The 27964-nt window shown below is 44.3% G+C and overlaps 1 protein-coding gene across 1 annotated transcript in view; it reads left to right on the forward strand.

Annotated features, from left to right (window-relative positions):
- Nucleotides 1-9262: 9262 nt before the first annotated feature.
- The window catches only part of CASZ1 (castor zinc finger 1), a 440241-nt gene continuing 421539 nt past the window's right edge, over nucleotides 9263-27964 (forward strand). The window contains exon 1 of the mRNA XM_068238779.1: nucleotides 9263-9323. The gene's annotated coding sequence lies outside the window, so the exon portion shown is untranslated. The remainder of the gene's footprint in view (nucleotides 9324-27964) is intronic.

Consider the following 27964-nt stretch of genomic DNA (forward strand, 5'->3'; position numbering starts at 1 on the left):
GCAGTAGCAGTGTTAGGCCAGAGCTGCAGCCACTAGGGGAGCTCTATAGGCAGTAGCAGTGTTAGGCCAGAGCTGCAGCCACTAAGGAGTGCTCTATAGGCAGTAGCAGTGTTAGGCCAGAGCTGCAGCCACTAGGGGGCATTCTATAGGCAGTAGCAGTGTTAGGCCAGAGCTGCAGCCACTAGGGGGCGCTCTATAGGCAGTAGCAGTGTTAGGCCAGAGCTGCAGCCACTAGGGGGCACTCTATAGGCAGTAGCTCTGTTAGGCCAGAGCTGCAGCCACTAGGGGGAGCTCTATAGGCAGTAGCAGTGTTAGGCCAGAGCTGCAGCTACTAGTGGTAGCTCTATAGGCAGTAGCAGTGTTAGGCCAGAGCTGCAGCCACTAGGGGGCGCTCTATAGGCAGTAGCAGTGTTAGGCCAGAGCTGCAGCCACTAGGGGGAGCTCTATAGGCAGTAGCAGTGCTAGGCCAGAGCTGCAGCCACTAGGGGTAGCTCTATAGGCAGTAGCAGTGCTAGGCCAGAGCTGCAGCCACTAGGGGGAGCTCTATAGGCAGTAGCAGTGTTAGGCCAGAGCTGCAGCCACTAGGGGGAACTCTATAGGCAGTAGCAGTGTTAGGCCAGAGCTGCAGCCACTAGGGGGAACTCTACAGGCAGTAGCTGTGTTAGGCAGGAGCTGCATTTACTAGGGGGAGCTCTGTAGGCAGTAGCAGTGTTAGGCCAGAGCTGTAGCCACTAGGGGGTGCTCTATAGGCAGTAGCAGTGTTAGGCCAGAGCTGTAGCCACTAGGGGGTGCTCTATAGGCAGTAGCAGTGTTAGTCCAGAGCTGCAGCCACTAGGGGGTGCTCTATAGGCAGTAGCAGTGTTAGACCAGAGCTGCAGCCACTAGGGGGCGCTCTATAGGCAGTAGCAGTGTTAGGCCAGAGCTGCAGCCACTAGGGGGAGCTCTATAGGCAGTAGCAGTGTTAGGCCAGAGCTGCAGCCACTAGGGGGAACTCTACAGGCAGTAGCAGTGTTAGGCAGGAGCTGCAGCCACTAGGGGGCGCTCTATAGGCAGTAGCAGTGTTAGGGAGTCGGACCCTGGTCTCCTGTGTCTGTCAGGGTCAGTTACCTGGCCAGGTGAGGCGGCTGGCAAACATGGATGCTGGCAGTCGTCCTGGGGAGTCTCGGCGGGCCTCCCTGCAGGGTGCTCTCCAGCGCGCGTTGCACGGCAAAAGCGTTGACGTGATTGCTGTGCACGCGCACGCGCAAAGACGGCTGTTATATGCATCTCTTCTTGTTACGCGTGTGTGCGCATGCACGTGCGTGTGTTTGCGCATGCGCGCGTTCGCAAACGGTCTATTTAAGCCTGGAGAGCCCAGACCTCTGTGCTGTGGTATTGCAGCTAGTATGCTCCTGTGATGTGACACTTTGGGCTCGATTCACAAAGCGGTGCTAACCCAGTTAGAGACTTTAGGCGTGATAACCATTGCACCACGCTGGTGAAAAGCCAGTTTAGGCATGATAAGTTTAGGCATGATAAGTTTAGGTGTGATAAGTTTAGGTGTGATAAGTTTAGGCGTGATAAGTTTAGGTGTGATAAGTTTAGGTGTGATAAGTTTAGGCGTGATAAGTTTAGGTGTGATAAGTTTAGGCGTGGTAAGTTTAGGCATGATAAGTTTAGGCATGCGAAGTTTAGATAAGTTTATATCGCGCGCAAAGTCCCGCACGCAAAGCAGCGCCATTAAACTCTATGCAAAGTGCACCAGACTTTGCTAGCGCAAAACTTTTGATCAGCTGTGCACTGCGGTGCTAACGCAGTTGGTGCTTAAACTTATCACACCTAAAAACTTATCACGCCTAAACTTATCACACCTAAACTTATCACACCTAAACTTATCACACCTAAACTTATCACACCTAAACTTATCATGCCTAAACTTATCACGCCTAAACTTATCACACCTAAACTTATCACACCTAAACTTATCATGCCTAAACTGAGTTTAGGCATGATAAAGGGCTTTTCACCAGCGTGGTAACTGTTAGCACCACTTTGTGAATCAGGCCCTTTGTCTGCCTGATTTCTGATCTTGCTCCATGCTGACCTTGGCCTGTCTGACTTCCCGCTCCGGCTTTGACCCCTGCTTTGTACGACTACCCGCTCTGCTGCTGAACCTTACCTGTCTGACTACCCGCTCTGTTACCGACCTCGGACCGTTCAAGGATCTGCTTCTCTGCTGTTCCTCTACAGCCTAGTTTCTCAACACGCGGTACGCGTACCCCAGGGGGTACTTCTGATGGTTCCAGGGGGTACCCAGGCTTGATATACTTAACCAAGAGTAACAAATTTAGAGTTTTAGAAAATTATAAATCCCATATAACAACACCAAATTAGTCTTTTTTTCTAATTAAAAGCAACAGTAAATGCTTGGAAATGGTTTAGAACCAATTATCATGTACTACGATTAAATATGTATTTGTTAAGGGGTACTTGAGATAATGTTTACTATGCTAGGGGGTACTTGGTGAGTACAGGGTTTTATAAGGGGTACATACCAATAAAATGTTGAGAAACACTGCTCTACAGGACCTGCGTGGCAACATCATCTCTGGTGTACGAGTCATTGCAGTACCAGACCCGTCCTGCGGGAGTCTCCAGTTCCTGCTTGCTACAACGACTGGATCTGCGAGCACTCCTGCCCCGTGTTAACCGAAGCTCCCTGTTTCCAGCTCAGGGCCTTTGGTTGATAAGCCGCAGGGGCTGCTGCCCTCAGCACATCGGTCTCCATATCTCCAGGTACGTGACAGTGTCAGAGGCAGAGCTCTTAACCAGTACACTATCCAGACATTTCAAGCCCCCACCCGACCCCCACAAACTTTGATAGACCCCCAATGTGCACACTCCTTTCTTTCTGCCGTCCCTTGGTGACCTTCACCCTCAAAGCCTGTGGAAGGGGCATATGTTTTAAGTGTGGCCTCCATGTTTTTGCAAGTACATGTAAAAAGGCCACCGCAATAAGTTGGGCGCCAGAGATAACCGCTAGTAGAATATCAGTAAGATATAACCGATGCTTTACTATTGAGCAGTGGTAATTCTTATATCAAAATATCAGTAAATTAACCAATTTTTTTCATCCCTTAAAGCGGTAATAAACTCTGGCATATTATTCAATAAAAATGTGTTTTGCTACTTTTATATCCAATACAGTTATCATATTTGCGTTTGTGCACAACTATTATTATTCATTTAGAAATTATAAGTTCCCAAAGTACAGTTTTATTTGCTCTGAAAGCTGCCATTGCATTTTATTCATAACTGGTGTATTTATATTGTAATGTACCCAGTAAGGATTTCTGAAGAGTGTATCAGTTCTGGACACATTAGAAGTTTCTGCACAGTCAGGAAATGTTTACATTCCTCTCTGCTACAATGAAGTAAACACAAGATAATTTAACCATCTTAGCGGTATGGACGAGCTCAGCTCGTCCATCACCGCCGATGGCTGCCGCTCAGGCCCTGCTGGGCCGATTTTGTTCAAATAAAGAGCAGCACACGCAGCCGGCACTTTGCCAGGGGCGTGTGCTGCCCGATCGCCGCCGCTCTGCGGCGATTCGCCGCGAGCAGCGGCGAAAGAGGGTCCCCCCAGCCGCCTGAGCCCAGCGTAGCCGGAACAAAAAGTTCCGGCCAGCGCTAAGGGCTGGATCGGAGGCGGCTGACGTCAGGACGTCGGCTGACGTCCATGACGTCACTCCGCTCGTCGCTATGGCGACGATCTAAACAAAACAAGGAAGGCCGCTCATTGCGGCCTTCCTTGTTTATTCTGGGCGCCGGAGGCGATCGGAAGAACGCCTCCGGAGCGCCCTCTAGTGGGCTTTCATGCAGCCAACTTTCAGTTGGCTGCATGAAATAGTTTTTTTTAAATTTAAAAAAAACCCTCCCGCAGCCACCCTGGCGATCTTAATAGAACGCCAGGGTGGTTAATGGATCTCCCTGCGGGGAGCTTTCTATTGAAAAAGTAAAGGTTCCCATAGATCTAGCGATGTATGATCAGAATCGACCAACAGCCAAATATCGCTCTTATCCAATCTGATAAGAGAGAGATCTGTCATCTGCCCATACATTACAGGCCGATTCCTGATCAACTTCAGCATGAAATCGATCCAGAATCAGCCCTGTGCGCCGCCTCGCCACTGTGCCCCCTAATGTAATGTCCCCCGGTGCCAAAGTTTATCCATTACCTGTCCCCCGCAGGCTTCTGGGATTCCTCTTCTGCAAACACGCACGTCCCACATGGTTTCCTGGTAAGGCTGCGCTTGTGTGATGTCCCACTTACCAGGAAACCACGTGGGGCGTGCGTGTCTGCGGAAGAGGAATCCCGGAAGCCTGCGGGGGACAAGCGGAGGCCGCGGACAGGTAATGGATACACTTTGGCACCGGGGGGACATTACATTACACAGAGGTGAGGCAGCGGCTGGTTTCATCGATCATCAGGAAATTCCACGCCATTCCTGTCGAGCACCCGACCAACCAACTTCAGCCCGACATCTGGCAGCATGCTCGATCAACAATGCGGCCAATTTCTCTTTCCTGAAATTGGTCGCTTTGTCGGTCGATCATGCACTTGATGGCACCAATTTTCATCCAATTCCATTATAAAAATCAAATTGGATGGCCGCCAATTCGCCTGATGTACGACCAACTTAAATCCTGTGTTTTAACCCTTTGAATGCTGTTCTGCTAAAAACAAAAAAATGTGATAGTATATTATATGCTATAAATAATCTCTTAGAGCACAGAATAAATGCTGGCTTTTATATCACTTTATTCTAACCTTATTCTAACATGAGCCCTACCGATGCCTAACAATACATCCCGCCAATGTTTAACACTAACCCTCCCGCAGATATTAAACACTAACCCTATTCTGACACTAACCTTTTTTTCTACCAATGCTTAAAACTAACCTGCCCTCCTCCCTGCTGTAATCCTCACCCATATCTGTCCTGTCTTCAACGCTTAATATTCCCTCCCCTCCGGGATTTATCAGACGTTTCTTCCCTAATCCCAATATTTATCAGGTGCCTGCAGCGGCTAAATTACCCCCTGGACCCCTTTGCAGCCGCAATTAACATTTCGGTCTATGTGGTGCCTTCTTTTTTACCATAGCACCTCCAGCACCCATATTACCTGCTCTGGACATTCACACCTAGAACAAGTGTGACCACAAAGTCATCTGACGTGGAGACATATGCTTGGAAGAACAAAGAGAAATCGAGAGCCCAATATGGTGTAGTATTGTTAAGTTGGTTGTGGTTTAAAGCAAAATATTTAGATATACTCACAAACATGGGTTACCCATAGGCAACCACTTCAAGTGCAGGTGGGGAGTATTAGAACCTGACCCCACTCAGGTTATTAAGATGTCGCTCTCTGTAGATAGGAAACGGGGTAGCACCCTTCCACCGAGGGTGGACTCAAGATTTCAGCAAGGCTTGGTGTACAGAGGCGCCAGAGTAGAATAAAAACGTTTAAAAACCGTCTAAAAAAGGGGGATGTTCAGGTGGACTTACCTCCCTCGAAAATATAAAACTCAATTGAGTCACTATATATTAATACAAAAATGTTTTATTGAACTCCACTTAGTGCAACGCGTTTCGCAGGTGTGGTCCCGCTTCATCAGGCAAACAGGAGTATAACTCAATGGGTCTAAATGCAGAAGTGAGCGCCTCTGTCTCAATTGAGTTTTATATTTTTGAAGGAGGTAAGTCCACCTGAACACCCCCCTCTTTTAGACGTTTTTTAAACGTTTTTATTCTACTCTGCCGCCTCTGTACACCAACTCTTGCTGACGTGGAGACATAGGTCGTAATTATAACTATCACGTCATGAGGACAAATTGAAAGCTGATCTGTCCCATTTCATGGGATATATAATCAGACCTTTGCTACGTATTTCATGAGATAGAGTCACCCTTTAGATGAGCTGCCAGCATTGTTTGGGTTTGTGGAGCCACAATATTGGTTTTGTTGCGTGGAATTGCCGGTAACTTAGTTTAATTTGTTGTTTCATCTAGTGATGGTAAAGAGGTTGAGAGTGGCCTCATTATGAGACCTTCGGAGTGGTGCACGGATTTAATTGTATGTTTAATTGTGGGCAGACTTAATTATGATGAATGCTGTGTGATGGTTGAACCACAAAATACACTTTGCTCCTTATAAACAAAATAATGGAGATAAGGAAAGGCTGATTTGTTTTGTGTGAAGCCGGAAAGCACTCAGTGCAGCCCATTCGTCTTTCACACTTCAAGGGAAGATCGGCCATTGGTTCTCGTGCCTGTCCAACTTTAAAGTACGCCGGTGTTTCTCCCCAAACCTATCGGGGTGCCGGAGTAAGTGCTGCTATCTGCAGGGCCATCAAATATCCAAATACCAACCGACCAGAAGTACCGTAAACTGTCTGATAAGTCAATTCTACAAGATGTGGGGTGATAATTCCAAATTGCATTCAAATGTGATGCCTATTTTATGTAGCTCACAACTGGGGCAATCCAAACCGGTGGGAAGAGATGTTGACAGGCCCAACTCAAAGCTGAATACATTTTGCATGCAATTTGGAAAAATATTTACTGTGTCCTGCATTTGAAGGGTAATAGTGCCCGGCCCAAAAAATCCTCTTCATTATGTTCCAACTTCTTCAACATCTCTTGGAAGGTCACCTGGGTTTGTTTCTTTTTTTTAATTTGTTTTATTAAATAAACAAACGCATGACAATGTATACTGCAGTACAGGCAGATGAAACAGTTTCACAGTGCAGGTGGACCATGTCATATAACAATACAAGAACATGTCAGATAATACTGCCCGGACCAACTAGGCATCATAGTGGCCCAAAAGTGAGTATGGATATACAGCAATATACATTCACATTATTTTACAAAGGAGAAAAAGATAAACAGCAATATAGATATTTAACATTTTAACATGCAGTGTACAGTCAAATGTCATTCAACAGAAATCGATGCGTATAAAACCAAATTATACAAGGAAAGCCTGTTAACGAACCTGGGTTTGTTTTTGGAAAGGGGTTAGCAAATGTGGAAGCCCAGCGTGCAGAAACCTCAAACATGTGCAGTTCATTATTACTAATTCTCCCCACACTACCATAACTGAGGCCATTTTTAACGTAACTATATACCAAAAACCATCAGCACACATATACATCGGTCTAAGGACACGCTATCTGTCTCTGTCTTTACAGTGTACTCCTATCTGTTTATTGCCTGAGGAAGCGGGAACATACCCGTGAAACGCGTTGCACTGTTTGTTTTGGAGTATATGAATAAACCTGTTGTCATAAAACTGACGGTATCTTGTCTGCTTCGGGGAGGCGAGTCCACCACCACCTCCTGAGGGATTTTAAGCCTTTTAGAAGCTTTTATCCTGCTGGCGCCTCTGTTCTCTCTTACATTACCAATATCCATCCCTGGTGGAGGGGTTGATCCCCATTTTTTCCTTATCTACAGAGAGCGACTTTTAATCCTGAGTGGGGACAGGCCTAATCTCCTCACCTGCCTATACAGTGGTTACCTAGGTGGTAACCCACGTTTGTGAGTATATACATTATATACTTTTCATTTCCAACTCCTTGTTTTGCCTACTACACTATATTGGGCTCTCGGTATTTCTTTTGTCTTGAGGCCAATTTTATTCATGATCATTTGGCTGGTTGTTCATCTGTCTTCCAGGATAACGCACTCTATTTTCTTCACTGTGGCTGCATGGTCCATTAATGATGGTCTTCCATCTCTTGGCTCGTCTGTGAGGGACATGTGACCACTTCGGAGATTCCTTTTCCACCTCACGAAAGTGTCATAAGATGGGCAATTGTTTCCATAAACTGCCATCTTCTCATCATGAATTTGCCCGGCACTATTACCCTTCAAATGCAGGAACTTTACCCGCTGCCAGCCTCGATCTTTTCCAACTCACGCTATGGTCACGTCTGGCACAATCTGATAAAGGATACCATGAGCTGATTTCATTCATCATGCACTGAGGCCCAGTTCACATTGGTCTAAAAAACGGACGGTTTAGCAGGCCAGAACAGACGAGAACGGATGCAAACCGATCCAATATTAACTGAACTGATCTGTTCAGTCCGTTCAGCCACATGGACCACACGTTTAGGTCTGCAGTCATTTTTCTGGATCGACAGATGCATCGTAACAGAATGGAGGGTCGCGGATGGAAAACTGAGGCCCTTAAAAACACGGATTTTACACGGATCAGTTTTCCATCCATGCCAGTGTGAACCGAGCCTAAGGGACCAACGATGACACTTACAAACCATAATAACTTAAAGAGGTACTCCAGTGAAAATAATGTAATAAAAAAATGCTTTATTTTTGCAAAAATTATGTATAAATGATTAAAGTCAGTGTTTGCCCCTTGTCAAATATTTCCTCTCCCTGATTTACATTCAGACATTTATCACATGGTGACATTTTTACTGCTGGCAGGTGATGTCACTGGAAGGAGATGCTGCTTGCTTTTTTTGACAGTTGGAAACAGTTGTAAAGAGCTATTTCCCACAATGCAATGAGGTTCACAGACAGGAAACTGCCAGGACCACGGTCCTCACAGTTTTCTTGTGGGAGGGGTTTCATCACAATATCAGCCATGCAGAGCCCCTGATGGTCTGTTTGTGAAAAGGAATAGATTTCTAATGTAAAAGGGGTATCAGCTACTGATTGGGATGAAGCTCAATTCATGGTTACGGTTTCTCTTTAACATAATAAATGTTGATATTCCTTCTTGCATGCATCTGAGATGCTTGAATAGAAAGTGAGGCCATTGTGTGAACAGAGGATAACTATCTATTTTACTACATTTTATACCAGACAAGGTAATCCTGCCGGCCTCTGGCATTCATAGAGTTATATCTCCCAGGATGCCTTGCAAACTAATGCATAGGACACCTTTCCTCTGTATGGACTCTGGTTAGTGGCTGTTTTCTGTGCATAGGACCGCCCAGGCGAATGTCAGCGGTTGCGTTTTGTGCTGTACACAGCGAGCTGAGGACTGTTTACAGGAACAGAAGTCAGACCTACATGCATATTGTACGTCACACAGATTAAACATTAACCAACGTCGGCTGTACACCTTATCTCTTTGTTCTGCTAGTCTAAAGTTTTCATTAAAATGCTTCACTTTGGATTGTATTTTATCAGCTTCTTCCATCTACTTTGAGAGCAGAATTGTTCCTTCCATACACTGTATAGTGGGAAACGTTCAGTTTACAGTAAGAAGCTTTCTCTGGAGTGTGATGGGGACAGTCCAGTGCAGGTAAAACTGTTCTCTGAACTCCAGTGATTACATGTTCTGTATTGTAAAGTATATATACTATCCCCATTGGCCCTTTACCCGACCAACGGGATTCTTCCCTGAGGATTCCCATCTCCTACCTCTTGTTCCCCAGTTATCCTTTAGATTGTGAGCTGGCGAGGGCAGAGCTCTCTCACCCTTTTGTGTCTTGGAATTGCATATTTTGTTTATCATGTTACATTTGTCACTGAAATCACTATATATACCATTTCTGTATTATGTACCAGTGTGTAATATTTTGTGTATACCATTGTGTCTTTTATAATGTACCCCATGCTTGTTTCTTACTCTGTACATCGCCAATGAGTATTTTGCGCTCTATAAATCAATAAAGCAAGGCTTTGGTGGGGCTTGCTATAGTTTAGTATAGCAATTAGCAAGCCTGCCAATCCTGTGTGGCTGCCACCGGCTTCCTTACACCCCCCGCCAGCACTTATAACACCCCTGATACCCACAGCACTCCCGGCAAGCGCTGGTGCTTCCTACACATGCCACTTACTCCTGTCACACACTGCCGCTGCACCACGAGAGGAAACCCAGCATCTTTGAGTTTGCTACTGGGGTTTCCCATTGGTTATTATACTGGACAATGGACAGTGGTGTAGCTAAGGAGCTGTGGGCCCCAATGCAAGTTTTACATAGGCCCCCCCCAAGCACTCTATAAATAACAATTGATACAGCGCACCAAAATCTGACAATAGCAACTACAGTCTCAGAGGTGCAGGAAGGGGATGGGGAACAGCTTGTTAATGATTACCACTATTCAAATCATCTATAGAAGTGATTATTATGAGCACAGGACCAATAGAGAGCTAATACTGAAGTTGAGGGAGGGCCCCTCAGGGCCCCGATGCGGTCGCTACCTCTGCAACCCCTATTGCTACACCACTGCCAATGGGATCCCTCCATTTTATGGAATTTCACCTGGGGGGATGGAAACCTGGAAAACCCCAGATGCCACCATGAACCAGCCCTGGGCCTACACCCCACCTGCTCCCGGGCATCAAAGGTGAGCTCCTTGTTAATGATATGGACAAAAGCTTTAGGGTAGAAGTGGAAGCTTTGCTGTCCTCCTCTTCCAGGCCTCCCCCCCCCCCCCCCCCCATATCATGGACCATGCCGGCCGGTAAAGCTCAGGGTGCAGCGTCCAACGCCGCTCACACTCTGAATTTTTGTATACCAGCCTATATGGGTGACGACTGGTTAAAAAGGCGGGGGGGGGGGGGGCACACTGTCTATTTGTCCATTTTCTAAAAATTGTATAACTCAGTATATACTAAAGTGTACCACAGCAAAGTGTAATTTTACTAATTAAAAAACAAAATTCTTTGAAATTTTTAAAATCGAGGTCTTTTTGAAAAACAGATTGTTCTTCTGATTAGTTTTTTTTACATATGTTGGAGCGCTTTCTCCAACTCTCTGAGTTTCTTACCCCTAATTAAGGGTATTTCTGGTGATATCATATCAGGTGTTTTTCTGTTTTCTGCTCCACAGTGCGACCTACCATATCATGATTAAGTTTATCTCTTGACCTGAAAATGGAATACTCTCCACACCTGTAACTGGCACTGCCCATTAGCAACCCAGCTGTGTACGTAGTATTCTGATACCAATTTATCACATTATCTGGTAGTGCTATAGCATATTGGCACTCCTGGTCAGAATCAGAATCAGAATTTGTGTATTTCGCCAAGCATGACTGGGTCCTGCCCAGAACTGGGTTTGGCACAATATTTAGCTCAGTAGAGAAAGAGATAGTTGGATAGAGCACAAAACAAGCATTTTACAACAAGCAAAAAAACAAAAACAACAAAAAATATACAGTACATCATCCAGAGTTCAGGGTGACACAATAGACAGATCCGATCAGTTTTAGTCTTGTAGTCTGTTTTTACCTTAATGGATAGCCCGGGCCACAGCCTAAGGGTGGGGGGCTGGTAGGGGGAAGTGTGTGGAGTGAGTTCAAGAAGATGACAGCCGAGGGGAAGAAAGATTTTCTGTGTCTAGCAGTCCTGGTTGAGATGGTAAGAAACCTCCTTCCTGATGGGAGCAGATGGTGTTTGTTTGTTTTTTTCTTTCCGGTTCCTGGGGTTCATCCCTTGCATTTCACCCACGGGACACACCCATTATTCAAGAATCTCAGGGCACTCAAGGGTCTTGCCTTGGCCATGCTTGGGAATTACAACCTGATTGTATGCTTCCATGGGGTTAAACCAAATCCCATATTTTTTACCAAGTCCCATATTCGGTACATGTATAAAAGCTGTTGTTGCCGGCCAACGCACGCAAATAACTGCGTTAGTAACGGGGTATCACCGTAAACTTTATGCATCACTTCATGGTCTCCTACGAGAAAGATGAGAGGTGAAAGCTCAGACAATTCTTAATAATCCCACTCCGTGTTTGCCAGATCTGCTATGTTCTCATGGGAACTTCACTGAATTAAACCTCGTGACAGATACAGAATTTTTTTCTCAACAATGAAAAAAATAAAGGGAAGGGTGAGGACCATCTAACGGGACCTCCACAGAATTGCCGCAGTGGCATATGGCCGCCAGTGAAGACAATCTTCGGGTAGTGGTACGGTGATTCATTGACAAGGAACAATCTTATTAGACTATTGACAAAATTGGTCTGCGGACAATTTTTAATGTTTTCATAATTTAATTAGCCCTGAGACATCAGATGACAAGCGCATAAATGAAACGCTGTAATTTATTGCATTTTTACTAAATACAATGCCCAACTTTCTCCTCAGGCTTCTGACACCCTGCATTACATTCTCCACCAAACGGTGTCATATGTAATAATCTCGTTAGGCCTCTCTCATCTGGCACAGAGCGCTAATGACAGGCATTCCTGGCACCTCAAACCCAGGGAATATCATTTCATAACGGTGTTCAGACTCAGCGAAAGGACGTCTTTCATTGTTTCACGAAACGTGTAGCGATGTCCTCTCTCTCCCCTCCACCCATAACCGGGAGGCGGTAGATAGCTGAATGTATCGATACAACGCTGCGTATTCTGGGCTTAGCTAGGTGATCGCGGCACATGACCTTGTGTTGCGCGGCCGCTTCGGTCAGGTTGAAATATTGAGAGCTTCATACAGCCAAATGAATTCTGAAAGACCGGAACAATCAATTGAGTTGCTATGGTAACGCCAAACTATTGAAATTAAGAAAACAGTCATTTGTAAAAAAAAAAAAAAAAAAAATCTATAACACCGTTAGCAATAAATACTATGGTGTAAGACATCTACAATATGACATAATTATTGCAGTCATGCCCAAAGGGACATTTTCATTAGGCATTGCATATACATCTGAATGATTTCAGACGATAAAACGATCCTCTTTTTTTTTTTTTTTTTAGGTGCTGTAATTTAATTACTGCTTTTCACAAATAAATAAATAAATATCGCTGGATGCTTAATTGTGTCTTCTGTTAAGTTGGGATCGTAAGACGAACGTTTTGGTAGTTGAAGTCGGAGAGATTAAAACGGTCTGATGGGGATAGGTTAAAATTTTAACTGGTATAATTCTTGTTCAGGACACTGTATACCTTATTATTATTACTGGAATTATTATTATTATTATTGATCTGTATATCTATGGAGGTCAGGGCCGGCCCGCTCATGAGGCGGGGTGAAACTTTTGCCTCAGGCGGCACATTTCTAGGGGCGGCATCCGCCCGTCGGTGGGTGCGGGGAGCCAGCCGCCGAGCTGGAGGGGTAGCGGGCAGGACGGGGGTATTGGGCCTAGCGGCGGGGAGGGGGGTCGGACCCCCCCTCCCTCGCCTGGGTCCCCCGTCCTCCGCTCCCCTCCAGCCTTAAATAGATCAGAAGCGCTACTAGTAAGAGGCAGTGGGCGGGGAGGACTAACCTCTTCCTCGATCCAGCGTGCGCTCCACTGACGTCACTTCCTGCAACGCCGCCCACTGTATTGTAAGTGGACGGCGTTGCAGGAAGTGACGTCAGTGGAGCGCACGCTGGATCGAGCAGGGAAGAGGTGAGTCCTCCCCGCCCACTGCCTCTTACGAGTAGTGCTTCTGATCTATTTAAGGCTGGAGGGGAGCGGAGGACGGGGGACCCAGGCGAGGGAGGGGGGGTCCGACCCCCCTCCCCGCCGCTAGGCCCAATACCCCCGTCCTGCCTGCTACCCCTCCAGCTCGGCGGCGGCAGCAATAACTTTTTCAAAATTTGCCTCAGGCGGCAAAAAGTCTAGGGCCGGCCCTGATGGAGGTACATTAGAAAATCTGATGAATTACCGCTGGTGTGTGGTGACCAGCATTGTTTGTTCAGAACAATCAGTATTTAAAGGAAAAAACTGGGAGAGAGGGGAGGGAGGGGAACTGAAGGATGTGCAAAGTGATTAAAAACTGTTTAAAAGACAAGAGAAACCTGCCCCAAGACAAGGACTGATATAAGATACAAAAAAAAAAGTAATTAAAATTACTGAACTATGCGTTTCATGGACATTCACCAGCTTCCTCAGGGCAACAAAACAGTGTCGCAAGCTAAGAGTGGATTGGCTTGGAGCACTTAACAGTAGTATTTAAAGGAGAAATTCTAGTTTGGTTATAAAATTGCCAAAAATATAGATGTGTGCTGAGTAGAGATGGCCCGAACAGTTCGCCGGCGAACAGTTCCCGGCGAACTTCCGTGGTTCGCGATCGCGGCGAATCGGGAACTGTTCCGGAAGTTCGGTTCGCCCCCATAGTGCACCATTAGGGTCAACTTTGACCCTCTACATCACAGTCAGCAGGCACATTGTAGCCAATCAGGCTACACTCCTTCTTGGAGCCACTACCCCCCCTTATAAAAGGCAGGCACCGCTGGCCATTACACTCACTTGTGTGCCTGCAGTAAATAGAGAAGGGACAGCTGCTGCTGCTGCAGACTCTCATAGGGAAAGCTTAGTTAGGCTCTTGTAGGCTTGTTAGCTTGCTCCTGGCTGATTCTTATTGCTAAAATAGAACCCCACAACAGCTCTTTTGAGAGCTAATCTTGTTCTTGTGATCTTTTTGTTTTTTTCTGTGTGTCACTGACACTTGTGTTGCATAGACAGCCTTGATAATTCATACTGTGTGTGTGCCTCTGCCAGGCCCAGCACATTCAGTGACTACCTGTGTGTGTTACAGGTGCACATTGTAATACCCAATACTGCATATACCTACCTGTTGTTCCCTTCAGTGCACCCACCTACCTACGTGAGCTGAGCGCACGCAGTGTGATATACCACTTTGTGCATACCTGTTAACTGCACCTGTGTGACTGCACATTGTATTAGTCAAGTCAGTGCCTGCATACCTTTCACTTCATCCCCCCCAATATGGACAAAACAAAAGGCGGAGGCAGGCCACCTGGCAGGTCTGTTCGAAGTACAGTGTTCAGAAGAAGGCACGTGCCATCAACCCCCAATATTGTCAGGAGGTAGTTGACTATTTAACACAGAACACCTCATCTTTCTCAGCTTCCGCACGGAACCATGACATATCTTCCTCCTCCTGCTCTGATTCTGGCACCCCACTTAACACTCAGTCGGCAGCCACCACCAAAGTGCCATCACCCCAGGGGGGCTCAGCGGTGTGGACATTTTTTTGTGTGTCTGCCTCAAAAGAGAGCAATGCCACCTGTACTCTCTGCCATCAAAAATTGAGCCATGGAAAGACCAAGACCCCTGTAGGGAAAACTTCCTTACGAAGGCACATGATTACAAAGCACAAAATGCAATGGGATGACCACCTGAGGGAAAGCAGCACACAAAAGCAAATCCACAAACCGCAGTGGAAGATATGCAATTATTTCTCAAAAAAAGGTGATACCCAAACTGTACCGTGATGTTGAAAGGCAAGTGGTGTCATCTCTGGCACACAGCGTTGGGTCAAGGGACCATCTGACCACGTGGTCTGCAAAGCACGCTCAGGCCTGCCCGAAGACTAAGTCAGTCCCCACACACAGCATCTCTGCCTGCAGGCCGCTTGACTGCCCTCTCCGCCACCACCAACAGGGTCCAGGACTCCAGGCAGATTCCTGAATTTGTAAGGCTGCTGCTAGCAGCGTTCGCTATACTAATTTTTCTGGTGCGTGTACATGCCTGCCTAATTTTTCTGGTTGCACTGCGGCTGCAACAACAAAACAAAAGGCATGTACATGTGCCCATTCCCGTTCGTGATCATTACCTTGCCGTGGTGAAGGGGCTTGCCGCGGTGAAGGGGCTTGCGTAACACAATGAAGCAATGACCGCCGGGCTATATGAGTGTCTCGGGGGGTGGCACACCAAAGATAATAAGGTCGTTGCTTTATTGTGGACAGACCAAATTCGATCAGCTGGACAATCACCTCAGTGTGGCGACCATATGGGCTTGAAAACCGCCACGGCCTGCACTCTCGTCATGTTGCGCACCAGTCCAGCACGGCTATCACTACACAAACAGCTGTTTGCGGTGCGTTACACAGTGAGTTTGGTGTGTCAGTGTGAAGCAGAACTCTAATTACACTCCCTGATTGATGTATACACATGCAAGATGTTTAAAAGCACGTTAGTCCTGCAATTTAGCATTCAATGTGATTTCTGCCCTTAAAACGCTGTTTTGCGTCACGTCCAGATTTTTCCCTGGGACTTTTGGCATGTATTCCACTCCGCCATGCCCCCTCCAGGTGTTAGACCCCCTGAAACATCTTTTCCATCACTTTTGTGGCCAGCATAAGTGTTTCTAGTTTTTCAAGTTCGCCTCCCCATTAAAGTCTATTGCGGTTTGCGAAAGTTTGCGTGATCCGAACTTTTTGCGGAAGTTCACGAACCTAAAATCAGAGGTTCGGGCCATCTCTAGTGCTGAGCAAGATGTTTTTTAATTTTATTTTTACAATCTGCCTTCCATTTTAATTCCCACGTCGATCTACAACCAGCTTAGAATTTCCATGGCTGAAGCTCAACTCAAATTGTTCCTCTTTGTAACCTTGGTAAAGAAGTTTGGAGTACTGTTGCCATTTAAAAAATCGGACCAATCTACCACACATACGTGGTCAAATTTTCCCCAGTTCTGAAAAAAGAAAATTATTTAACCACTGTAATTAGGTCCACAGAGCAGGAGTCATTGCTACTCAACAACTGGACTAAGCCAGTGGCTATCATCAATGTTGGACACTTTTGTCTGCCAGTTTATGTTTGGAACACTGTGAAATGCGTATGTGAAATGCGTATGTTTTATAGGCACTCGAAAACAAAATTAAGCAATAATTAAATCATGTTTTCCCTTAAAGCTTACAATATATAGAGATGAACGGAAAGCACTATGTTACTCTAAATAAAAGCAGAAATCCTTTTAACACTGACGTTATATGAATATGTGGAAATAGTGGGCGGAGACAGCCAATGAGATGCTAATTATACCTGCTTATATGCAAATCAAATGCAAATTGTATTCCACTTACAGTCAAGGTGGCCACAGAAGATACAATAAAATAATTCAATTTTTTTTCGCAATTTGATAAAAACTATTGGTTGTACAGGAAAATTGAAATCTTTTTTGCATTCTTTTTCTATCCATTCAAGAAGGATTTTTTGCTAACAGAAGATCGGGAGTGGTGGGGTTTTCTGAGCAATTTTTAGGAGCATTATTCAGTAAAAAATGTTTCAGAAATCAGGGAAAAATTGACCAGGCTAGTGAGATTCATTGGTCAGATTTTTTTAAATGTTACAATCAATCAGAGAAAATGATTCTAATTCTTAAATTGTGGCCAATCAAAATCTTCAAAAAGTGAATCTGAACTGGTCCATTTCCATGCGGATCACAATTCTCATGTAAGGTAGAATTATTAGCATGTAATCTGTAATAGTGGTCCTGATATACTACGTTTTGTTCAGGGTGGATCGCCTATGAAGGAATTTTTTCACAATTGGGTTTTACTTAAAGGGAACTGTAACTATATGGATGTTTCCTTTTAAACAATACCAGTTGCCTGGCACTGCTGGCAGTCCTGCTGATCTATTTGGCTGCAATAGTGGCTGGATCACAGACCTGAAACAAGCATGCAGCTAATCCAGTCTGACTTCAGCAGAGCACCTGATCTGCATGCTTGTTCAGGGGCTGTGGCTAAAAGTATTAGAGACACAGGATCAGCAGGAGATTCAGGAAGTTGGTGTTATTTTAAAAGTAAAAACCCCATAGCCTTCTCAGTTTAGGTTACCTTTAAATGGGACTTATCACTTGAGAATGAGTTCTGGTTTTGCCATTGACTAAAGACTTCATTACTGGCTGAGCTTCTCCTGGCTTGTCTCTCAACAGTTCTTTGGTTGGCCCAGTTTTTAAGACCCTCAGAGATCCAGAGCTGCTTTTTCTCTGTCACGTATAGTTTGTGTAGAGTACCGGTATGTCCTATTTGACTTCCTCTTTAGTTTCTGTGGTCTGTTGGTTTGTCATTTGCAACATATCTCGATTTCTTACAATATCTGCCTATCTTATGGTTAGAGAGGTGTATGGTGAAATTGATTGTGAGTGACCAATACTGGGAGCTAATATTCCTGGTAATGTTTCGTGTTTTACATACTACAGAAAAACAGATTTTATGTACGCATGAAAGAGTCTACTCTTTCCATAGCCATATTGGATGGAGTTATTTTTGCTTTAAAGGAATACTGTAGGGGGTCGGGGGAAAATGAGCTGAACTTACCCGGGGCTTCTAATGGTCCCCCGCAGACATCCTGTGTTGGCGCAGCCACTCACCGATGCTCCGGCCCCGCCTCCAGTTCACTTCTGGAATTTCTGACTTTAAAGTCAGAAAACCACTGCGCCTGCACGCCCGTGTCCTCGCTCCCGCTGATGTCACCAGGAGTGTACTGTGCAGACACAGACCATACTGGGCCTGCGCTGTGCGCTCTTGATGACATCAGTGGGATCGAGGACATGGCAACGCAGGCGCAGTGGTTTTCAGACTTTAAAGTCTGAAATTCCAGAAGTAAACCGGAGGCGGGGCCGGAGCATCGGTGAGTGGCTGCGCCAACACAGGATGTCTGCGGGGGACCGTTTGAAGCCCCGGGTAAGTTCAACTCATTTTCCCCCGACCCCCTTACAGTATTCCTTTAAATGTTTAATCTCCTGACAGATGCTTTGCCCTTTAATTTCAACAACTAATCTTGCATATATCTGAAGTCTTGTGCTGCTGCTAAACAAATGTATTGTGCTAAGTTCAAGTCTATGTCATCCACCACCTTCTGCAAGCCTATTTTTCATCCTTTCACCACTTTTTTCACAACGTGGTCTGAAAACAGCAGAAATAATGTTGGTAAGAGAATGTAGACTTGTTGAACCCTTGATTTTACAGTGAATGGATTACTGAGCTTTCCCTCATCTGAGGCTTGACATTCAAAACCTTTGCACGTTTCTTGAATGGTATTTATTAAATTATCACATTCCTTATATGTCCGCCATATCTCCTTTCTATGTAATCAGTCAAGGGCTTTTTACAAGTTGGGATATAATCCATCCTGCCTTTCCCTGTTCAGTCTAGGTAGTATGTTTTTTTCAGCATTTTGAAAAGCAACCAATTCTTCCATTGTGCAGGCAATTTCCCTTCATTTAAAATCTTTCTGAGGAAGGGTCTTAAGATTTACTTGCGATGTCATAGTAAACATTTAAACATCAGGGCCCACATGCAATACCCTCTTTTTCCTAAGTGCCGGCAACTAGCAAAAACTCACTAACATATTTACTTGCCATATTGGAAGAAACTTAATCAAGTCTACCTGACCCCAAAAGACACAGCCGTACACATATAGCCGAGAAATATCATATAGGTGACAGTACTAGTCTGTTCACAAGCCCATTTATGTGAAGTCCAATAACCAAGAGCTTCTAAGCTAGTTTGTAGAACGGTGGATTTTACATTACACCAGAGACTCTAAACATAGCTAAGGGGTCTATAAATGCTTATTTTTGGCAGGCTTTTTCCCAATTCAGAGCCTGTGCGATAGTCGAAAGGTGAACTGAAAAAAACTTCTGCTAGGAGATCTTTTTAAAAACTTTTATGTAAATTAACTTCCCAGCATTCTGCAACTGAAAAGGTACCAAAAAGTAGATGAAAAAGTAACATCATAACCTAACTTGCTGCTTTTTGGTGGTTTAAACTGAATTTTATTGACAAATTTAAAAATATCACCTTGGAAAAAACTCAGGAGAAAAAGTTAATTGCATATTGGCCTGGGATTAATAACTCACTTTAAAAATAACTTTATAATTGAGTTATAAACCCTCATAGCGTAACACAGGCTTTTAACCACTTTATCTACCATCACTGTTACTACTGTGACTTCATCTAAGCCACGAGGACGTAGTTATAAGTTGTGTAGCTGAAGCTCAGCTGTGCATAGTTGGACATTGCTCCTGTGCCCACCTCCAGCACTATCTGCTGCAGCACTAATTGGTGAAAGGAAATATATGTTCCCTGAGCCAATAAAATTGACTTTTACAATTAAAAATGCTTTTATTTTCTCAGTTCATGGTGAAAAATACACACCGTATTTTTATTTTTGAATCAAATATCCTCACCATAGATTGTGACAGGAACATATTTTTTATCTACAGTAGTACTTTTTATTTTTAAAGTGGATCCAAGATAAACTTTTACTCATTGCATACTTGTGTTCCTTTCATATAGTTTAAAGGGCATTCCTCAAGCCAAATACTTTTTTTTGGTTTTTTTTGTTTTAATACTCTAATTCCCTATAAACTAAACAAGCCTCGCTCACAGCTTCCCCAGTGCCTTGGCACTCTGCGCCTTAGTAGCAAGGGTTTATGGGAGCTCAGTCTGGGCAGGAGGAGAAGGGGGTGTTACTAGCCAAAGATTTCAGAGGGGAGGAGAGAGGAGAAAAGGGGAGTGAGGTTTTCACCTCCAAGGGGACTGAGGGCTGGAAGTGCAGAGCAGCTTGCCTGTGCGTGATGTGACAAAAAGAACATGGTCTCATTGTATCACAGGAAGAAATAATCATATACTGTTGAAGCTGTTTGCAGCTAGGTTTGTTGTGTATACTATCTAAACTTTAAGATATATAGACAAGTTACTTGTTATAGTTAGTTTTTCATCTCGGATCCGCTTTAAACTGGAATTGCTAAACCTGAGAAATAATGTTTTTTTCCTATTCTTTCCACTTTTTCCCATTAAAATGCACAGAAAACGAAATTGTTCGAGGGAGAGATGCCATACAATGAATGCCTAGTTTGTCTTGAAAGAAAAACCCCAATACAATATTTCATTTAGGGATAAAGTTGTTGCTAATTAAATAGGGGCATAGCTAAAATGTCAAAACTGCTCTGGTCCATAAGGGGGAAAGAAGGTCTGGATGCAAAGAGTTTAAGTAGGATTGTTAGTATATATTCACATATTTATCTCCTCGTCAGGAGGATAGTTCTAATGCAGTTCTGTACCATGCTTGGAAAAGAAACTTAAAGAGAAACTCCGACCAAGAATTGAACTTTATCCCAATCAGTAGCTGATACCCCATTTTACATGAGAAATCTATTCCTTTTCACAAACCGATCATCAGGGGGCGCTGTATGGCTGATTTTGTGGTAAAACCCCTCCCACAAGAAACAAGAAAAGTACGTACTCTCGGCAGTTTCCTGTCTGTGAACCTTGCTGCATTGTGGGAAATAGCTGTTTACAGCGGTTTCCAACTGCCAAAACAGCATGCAGCAGCTACATCACCTGCCAGCAGGAAAAATGTCACCATGTAATAAATGTCAGAATGTAAATCAGGGATTTAAAAGATTCTACAATGGGCAAACACTGACTAAATCATTTATACATCATTATTGTAAAAATGAAGCACTTTTTTTATTACATTATTTTCACTGGAGTTCCTCTTTAAAGTTTTGAAAGTTTGCAAGAAAATTATGTATGGGTATTACCTGAATTAACATTTCTTGGTTTAATGTCGGCAGATCTGTTCCAAGGCAATCACCGGATCATCCGGCAAAGACTCCTGTACGTCTGCCGTACGGTGGGATTTAATGGACAGTTTGTACCCCATACGGAGTATGGTTGCCATGGCTGGCGAGAAATGCCATTGCTGATAGATTTCAGAATTCTTGAAATGAAAGGACAGATCTTAATAAGATGATTTTTTTAATGACATGAAATTGCAGAAGGACTTGTGCGGCAGCGATCTGTGTTTATAGCAGGTTTATAATGAAAGTGAGATTTTCCCTGCAATAAGGTTTATCAGCAGCGGCCCGGCGTAGGAATTGCGGCCACTACTTTTTTCCTGTCGTCTTTATTTGGAATACCATAAAACGCTGTAACCTGATGAGTCGGCAATCCCCTGTGGCCCATTCTCCTTGTGCCAACCCTTTGAATGACACTTGTCACTCTCCGGGACGGCGAGATTGCGAAGAGTGAAATATGCTTCACACCGAGGCGATGACTCCTTAATTAGGCAATTTCAGTACTTGTAAAACAACATTATACCAAAAAATAAACGATGTGCTGTAGAATTTATTGCGTTCACTAAAACCAGCTACTCTCGCCGACCTTACTGCAAATTATTTCTGACCATGAGAAAACTGAACTATCTCCATCCGTAGAATTAGAGGTGAAAGTAAAAACGTAATTCAAATTAGATGGGGCTGATGGGCGGTGGCCCCAATCCATGTTGGTCCTCTGTCGATGTGTCGTCTGACCTCAGAGGGATGCTTCTTGCTTCGTGAAACGGTAACCTGGTGCTGGTCCTCTGCCGATGTGTCGTCTGACCTCAGAGGGATGCTTCTTGCTTCATGAAACGGTTACCTGGTGCTGGTCCTCTGCCAATGTGTCGTCTGATCTCCGAGAGATTGCTTTTTCCTTTGTGAAACGGTTACCAGGGGCTGATGGGCGGTGGCCCCAATCTGTGCTGGTCCTCTGCAGATGTGTAGTCTGATCTCAGAGGTATTGCTTCTTCCTTTGTGACATGGTCACTGGAGGCTGATGGGCGGTGGCCCCAATCTGTGCTGGTCCTCTGATCGCTGAGCGATTGCTTCTTCCTTTGTGACATGGTCACTGGAGGCTGATGGGCGGTGGCCCCAATCTGTGCTGGTCCTCTGATCGCTGAGCGATTGCTTCTTCCTTTGTGACATGGTCACTGGAGGCTGATGGGCGGAGGCCCCAATCTGTACTGGTCCTCTGCCGATGTGTAGTCTGATCTCAGAGGTATTGCTTCTTCCTTTGTGACATGGTCACTGGAGGCTGATGGGCGGTGGCCCCAATCTGTGCTGGTCCTCTGATCGCTGAGCGATTGCTTCTTCCTTTGTGACATGGTCACTGGAGGCTGATGGGTGGCGGCCCCAATCTGTGCTGGTCCTCTGATCGCTGAGCGATTGCTTCTTCCTTTGTGACACGGTCATTGGAGGCTGATGGGCGGAGGCCCCAATCTGTACTGGTCCTCTGCCGATCTGTAGTCTGATCTCAGAGGGATTGCTTCTTCCTTTGTGACATGGTCACTGGGGGCTGATAGGTGGCGGCCCCAATCAGTGCTGGTCCTCTGCTGATGTGTCGTCTGATCTCAGAGGGATTGCATCTCCCTTTGTGACATGGTCACCAGTCGAGAGAACATTTAAAAGCCAGGTATTAATCATATCTATCTATAAAACACAACGGAAGGTGGTCTCCAGGCGTTTCATAAGATCTCCATTTTGCCGGCTTGGCAGTGGCATAGGAACCGCTATAGCACCTGGTATGGGGCCAGGCTCATTTGCCCACCCACCTGCTAGAGCATCATATGCAAGCTAGATTTATGTCGCCCTTAACAATCGTTGATCGCTCATTAGGCCATCAGAACTTTCACTTAACCATCAACTGACAATTGTTAAGTGTGACAGAAATTGGCGTTTGCACATGGCTTCGTTTTAGTGAGACTGCGGGTCTATCCTACACATGAGGTCTAACAGGCATTGTTTTAGTGAGAGTGCAGCTCTATCCTACACGTTACAAAAGGTCTAACAGGTATTGTTTTAGTAAGATTGCAGGTCTATCATACACGCTACAAGAGGTCTAAAAGGCAGTGTTTTAGTGAGAGTGCAGGTCTATCATACACCTTACAAGAGGTCTAACAGGCATTGTTTTAGTGAGAGTGCAGGTCTATCCTACACGCTACAAGAGGTCTAACAGGCATTGTTTTAGTGAGAGTGCAGGTCTATCCTACACGTTACAAGAGGTCTAACAGGCATTGTTTTAGTGAGAGTGCAGGTCTATCCTACACGCTACAAGAGGTCTAACAGGCATTGTTTTAGTGAGAGTGCAGGTCTATCCTACACGTTACAAGAGGTCTAACAGGCATTGTTTTAGTGACAGTGCATGTCTATCCTACACGTTACAAGAGGTCTAACAGGCATTGTTTTAGTGAGAGTGCAAGTCTATCCTACACGTTACAAGAGGTTTAAAAGGCAGTGTTTTAGTGAGAGTGCAGGTCTATCATACACGCTACAAGAGGTCTAACAGGCAGTGTTTTAGTGAGAGTGCAGGTCTATCCTACACGCTACAAGAGGTCTAACAGGCAGTGTTTTAGTGAGAGTGCAGGTCTATCCTACACGTTACATGAGGTCTAACAGGCATTGTTTTAGTGAGAGTGCAGGTCTATCCTACACGTTACAAGAGGTCTAACAGGCATTGTTTTAGTGAGAGTGCAGGTCTATCCTACACGCTACAAGAGGTCTAACAGGCAGTGTTTTAGTGAGAGTGCAGGTCTATCCTACACGTTACATGAGGTCTAACAGGCATTGTTTTAGTGAGAGTGCAGGTCTATCCTACACGTTACAAGAGGTCTAACAGGCATTGTTTTAGTGAGAGTGCAGGTCTATCCTACACCTTACAAGAGGTCTAACAGGCATTGTTTTAGTGAGAGTGCAGGTCTATCCTACATGTTACAAGAGGTCTAACAGGCATTGTTTTAGTGAGAGTGCAGGTCTATCCTACATGTTATTGGAATGCTAACATTCATATCCATACATGACCTAGGCCCAGAAGAATTTGTTGCAACTGAATCACACCTCCCACAACCTCACATCAAAAAGGATCCAATAACTTGACCAACCCCAGAGTTCAGCTAAAAACCTTTGGAGAAAGAACTTTCGGTCATGTTGCCCCTACCCTTTGGAATGCCCTGCCAAACTTAATCAAGACAGCTCCAACCCTGGACAAAACTGGAAAGCCACCTGTTCAGTCTGGCATTTATGATCACATAACGTTTTGCCCTGTACATATCTCTAACGCTGCTTCTCGGACGGTCGCACCCACCTTTCTTCCTGCTTCCTTTTAATCATCATCATATCTTATAAAGATATAACATGTGATCTTTTCTCACATTTCATATGACAGAAATGTACAACCTGTCAGTTAAGATGATTGATCAGAAGAATGTAAAATGTGTTTCTTATCTGCAAGGAAAAAATTATAACTAAAAATTCTGCCTGTGGGATCATTTCAGGACAAAGTATGATTCATCAGTTTCTTGTATTGTATCATGTGTGACCAGCATGGAAAGCCAGCAGTGCTGTCAATGTACTCTAACTATTTATGTTCTGCTGTACGCAGGCAGGAAGATGGGAATCTGGGGTGTTCTGTATGCCAAACACTGTATTAATACTATGGTTACAAAGAAGCAAAATGTGAACTTCCGGTTGTATAATAATAATATTAATAATAATAAAATTATATCTGGATTAAGAGGCAAATCTGAATCATCTTAAATTACTTAAATTTGCTTTAAATATAGATATATACAGGGGTTGGACAGAATAATGGAATTTCCTTGAAAATCAACAAAATATATTTTAATATGGTGTAGGTCCACCTTTTGCTGCAATTACAGCCTCAATTCTCCGAGGTCTTGATTCATACAAATTGTGAATTGTTTCCAAAGGAACTTTTAGCCCATTCTTCAGTTAAAACCCCCTCCAGTTCTTTTAGAGACGATGGCGGCGGAAATCGTCTTCTTACTTGAATCTCTAATAACGACCATAAATGCTGAATAATGTTGAGGTCTGTGGATTGTGGTGGCCAGATGAGATGCTCGACTTCATTACAATGTTCATCGTTCCATTCTTTAACAATTCTAGCTGTATGGATTGGGGCATTATCATCTTGAAAGATGGCATTCCTCTCCGGAAACAGTTCTTGAACCATGGGATGAACTTGGTCGCCCAAAATTCTTAAATAGTCTCGGCTGTTAATGCTTCCATGAAGGGAAATCATTGGCCCGGCGGATTTCCAAGAAATAGCATCCCAGATCATCACAGAACCCCCTCCATGTTTTACGGTTGGGAGAAGGCAGTCTGGATGAAATGCTTCCTTCGGCAGTCTCCAAACATACACTCGGCCAGAGGTCGGAAAAAAGGTAAACGATAATTTCTCAGAGAAAATCACATTTTTCCACTGCTCGAGGGAGCAATTCTGGTAGTTTCTACATCACTCTAAACCAGGCATGAGCAAACTTGGCCCTCCAGCTGTTAGGGAACTACAAATCCCACAATGCATTGCAGGAGTCTGACAGCCACAGTCATGACTCATAAAGGCAAACGCATTGTGGGACTTGTAGTTCCGTAAAAGCTGGAGGGCCGAGTTTGCCCATGCCTGCTTAAAACGCTTTGAAACATTTGTCTTTGAGAGCAGAGGTTTTCTAATTGAAGTTCTTCTGTGGAATCCAGAGTTGTGCAGCTCCTGACGAACAGTTTTGTGGAAACGGGGTTCTGTAGGTGTTCATTCAGCTCTGCAGTGATTTTAGGAGCCGTGGTCTTGCGAGCTTTTCTAAAAATTCTATTTAGAATCCAACGGACTCTCTCAGACAACTTTGACTTTTGGCCACAACTGTGCTTTGCTGACAACGTTTTTTCCTTCTCTTTCAAAGGCAGTCATTACTTTTGAGACAGTACCTCTTGAAATGCCAAGCATTCGGGCAGCTTCTGTTACAGTAGCGCCTGGCATACGAGCACCAACAATTTGGCCTCTTTCAAAGTCTGAGAGATCTGCCATTTTTATAAATTATAACCAACTTTGGATTAAATATCTGTAAAAACAATTATTTTAATTAAACATATCAAATAACAAAAATAATAAACAAAAAAAAATGTAACATATGTCAAGTTTTTTGATTGCTTAAAGAGGAACTCCAGTGAAAATAATGTAATTAAAAAAGTGCTTCATTTTTACAATAATTATGTATAAATGATTTAGTCAGTGTTTGCTCATTGTAAAATCTTTCCTCTCCCAGATTCACATTCTGACATTTATTACATGGTGACATTGTTACTGTGGGCAGGTTATGTAGCTGTTTCTAGCTGTTAGACAGCTGTAAACAACCATTTCCTGTCTGTGAACATTGTTACATTGTGGCAGTTTGCCAGGAGTACCGCGGTATTCAGAGCCTCTTGTAGGAGGGGTTTCAGCACAAAATTAGTCACACAGCGCCCCCTGATGGTCTGTTTGTGAAAATCATTCTATTTCTCATGTAAAAGGAGGTATCAGCTACTGATTGGGATAAAGTTCAATTCTTGGTTGGAGTTTCTCTTTAAAACATGTTCAAAGATTATGATGCCAAAATGTTAGGTGTTTCCATTATTTTGTCCAACCCCTGTATATATGGGCACCAGAGGCATTATAGCCAGAAAGAGGGTGCATTGAAGTGGGGTCAGGTAGGGTCAGTCATCGGTGGTGGGGGGGGGGGCAGTTAGGTGAGGGTTTGTTAGTATCGGTGGGGGGATGAGGTCAGTTAGGGTTAGGCATGAGAGTGGGGTTGGGTAGCGTCAGTCATTAGTGAAGGGGGAACAGTTATGGTTAGTTGGAGGGGGGCAGATGCCAATCTTTTAGTTGGTAGTCCCCAAAGTAGTATGTTACAATAGTCCAGATGAGATATTATAAGAGCATGCATTAACATTTTAGTTGTGTCCTGAGTGAGAAAAGGTTTAAGATGAGATATGTTTTTGAGTTGGAGATGACAGGAGATGGCAGGAGTTGGTTAAGGAGTAAATGTGAGGAATAAAAAAGAGGGAGGAGCCAAGTATTACCTCTAAGCACTATGCTTTGGGAACAGAAGTTGTAGGGGTGTCATTCATATTTATTATTATATCAGGCTGAGAGGTGGATAGAGATGGTGGAAAAATGATTTGTTCTGTTTTACTCATATTAAAATGTTAGAAACGAGGGGGTCATGAAAGAGGATATAGCAGACAAGCAGTCGGGAACTTGTGTGAGGAGGGCGTTAGGGTCTGGGGCCAAAAGGTACAGTTGTGTATCATATGCATCTAAGTGATATTGAAACCCAAATGAGTTGATGAAGTTGCTAAGGCTGTGCACGTACAGTATATGGAAAATAGGAGGGGGCCAAGGACAGAGCCTTGAGGTACCCCCACAGACAAAGGATGTGGAGAGGAGATCAGATCCGAGTAAGAGACTGAGAAAGATCTTCCTGAGACATAGGAATCAGGAATAGGAATGTCCAGGAAACAGCGAGGCTCTTTATGATTATAGATAAAAGTATCTGAAGGAGTACGATGTGGCCAAAAGTATCAAATGCTGATCGCAGATCAAGAAGTACGAGTATGGAATAATGGCCTTTGGATTTAGCTTTAAGAAGATCATT

This window comes from Hyperolius riggenbachi, chromosome 6 (assembly GCF_040937935.1).
Source record: "Hyperolius riggenbachi isolate aHypRig1 chromosome 6, aHypRig1.pri, whole genome shotgun sequence".
In the NCBI taxonomy this organism is placed as follows: Eukaryota; Metazoa; Chordata; class Amphibia; order Anura; family Hyperoliidae; genus Hyperolius; species Hyperolius riggenbachi.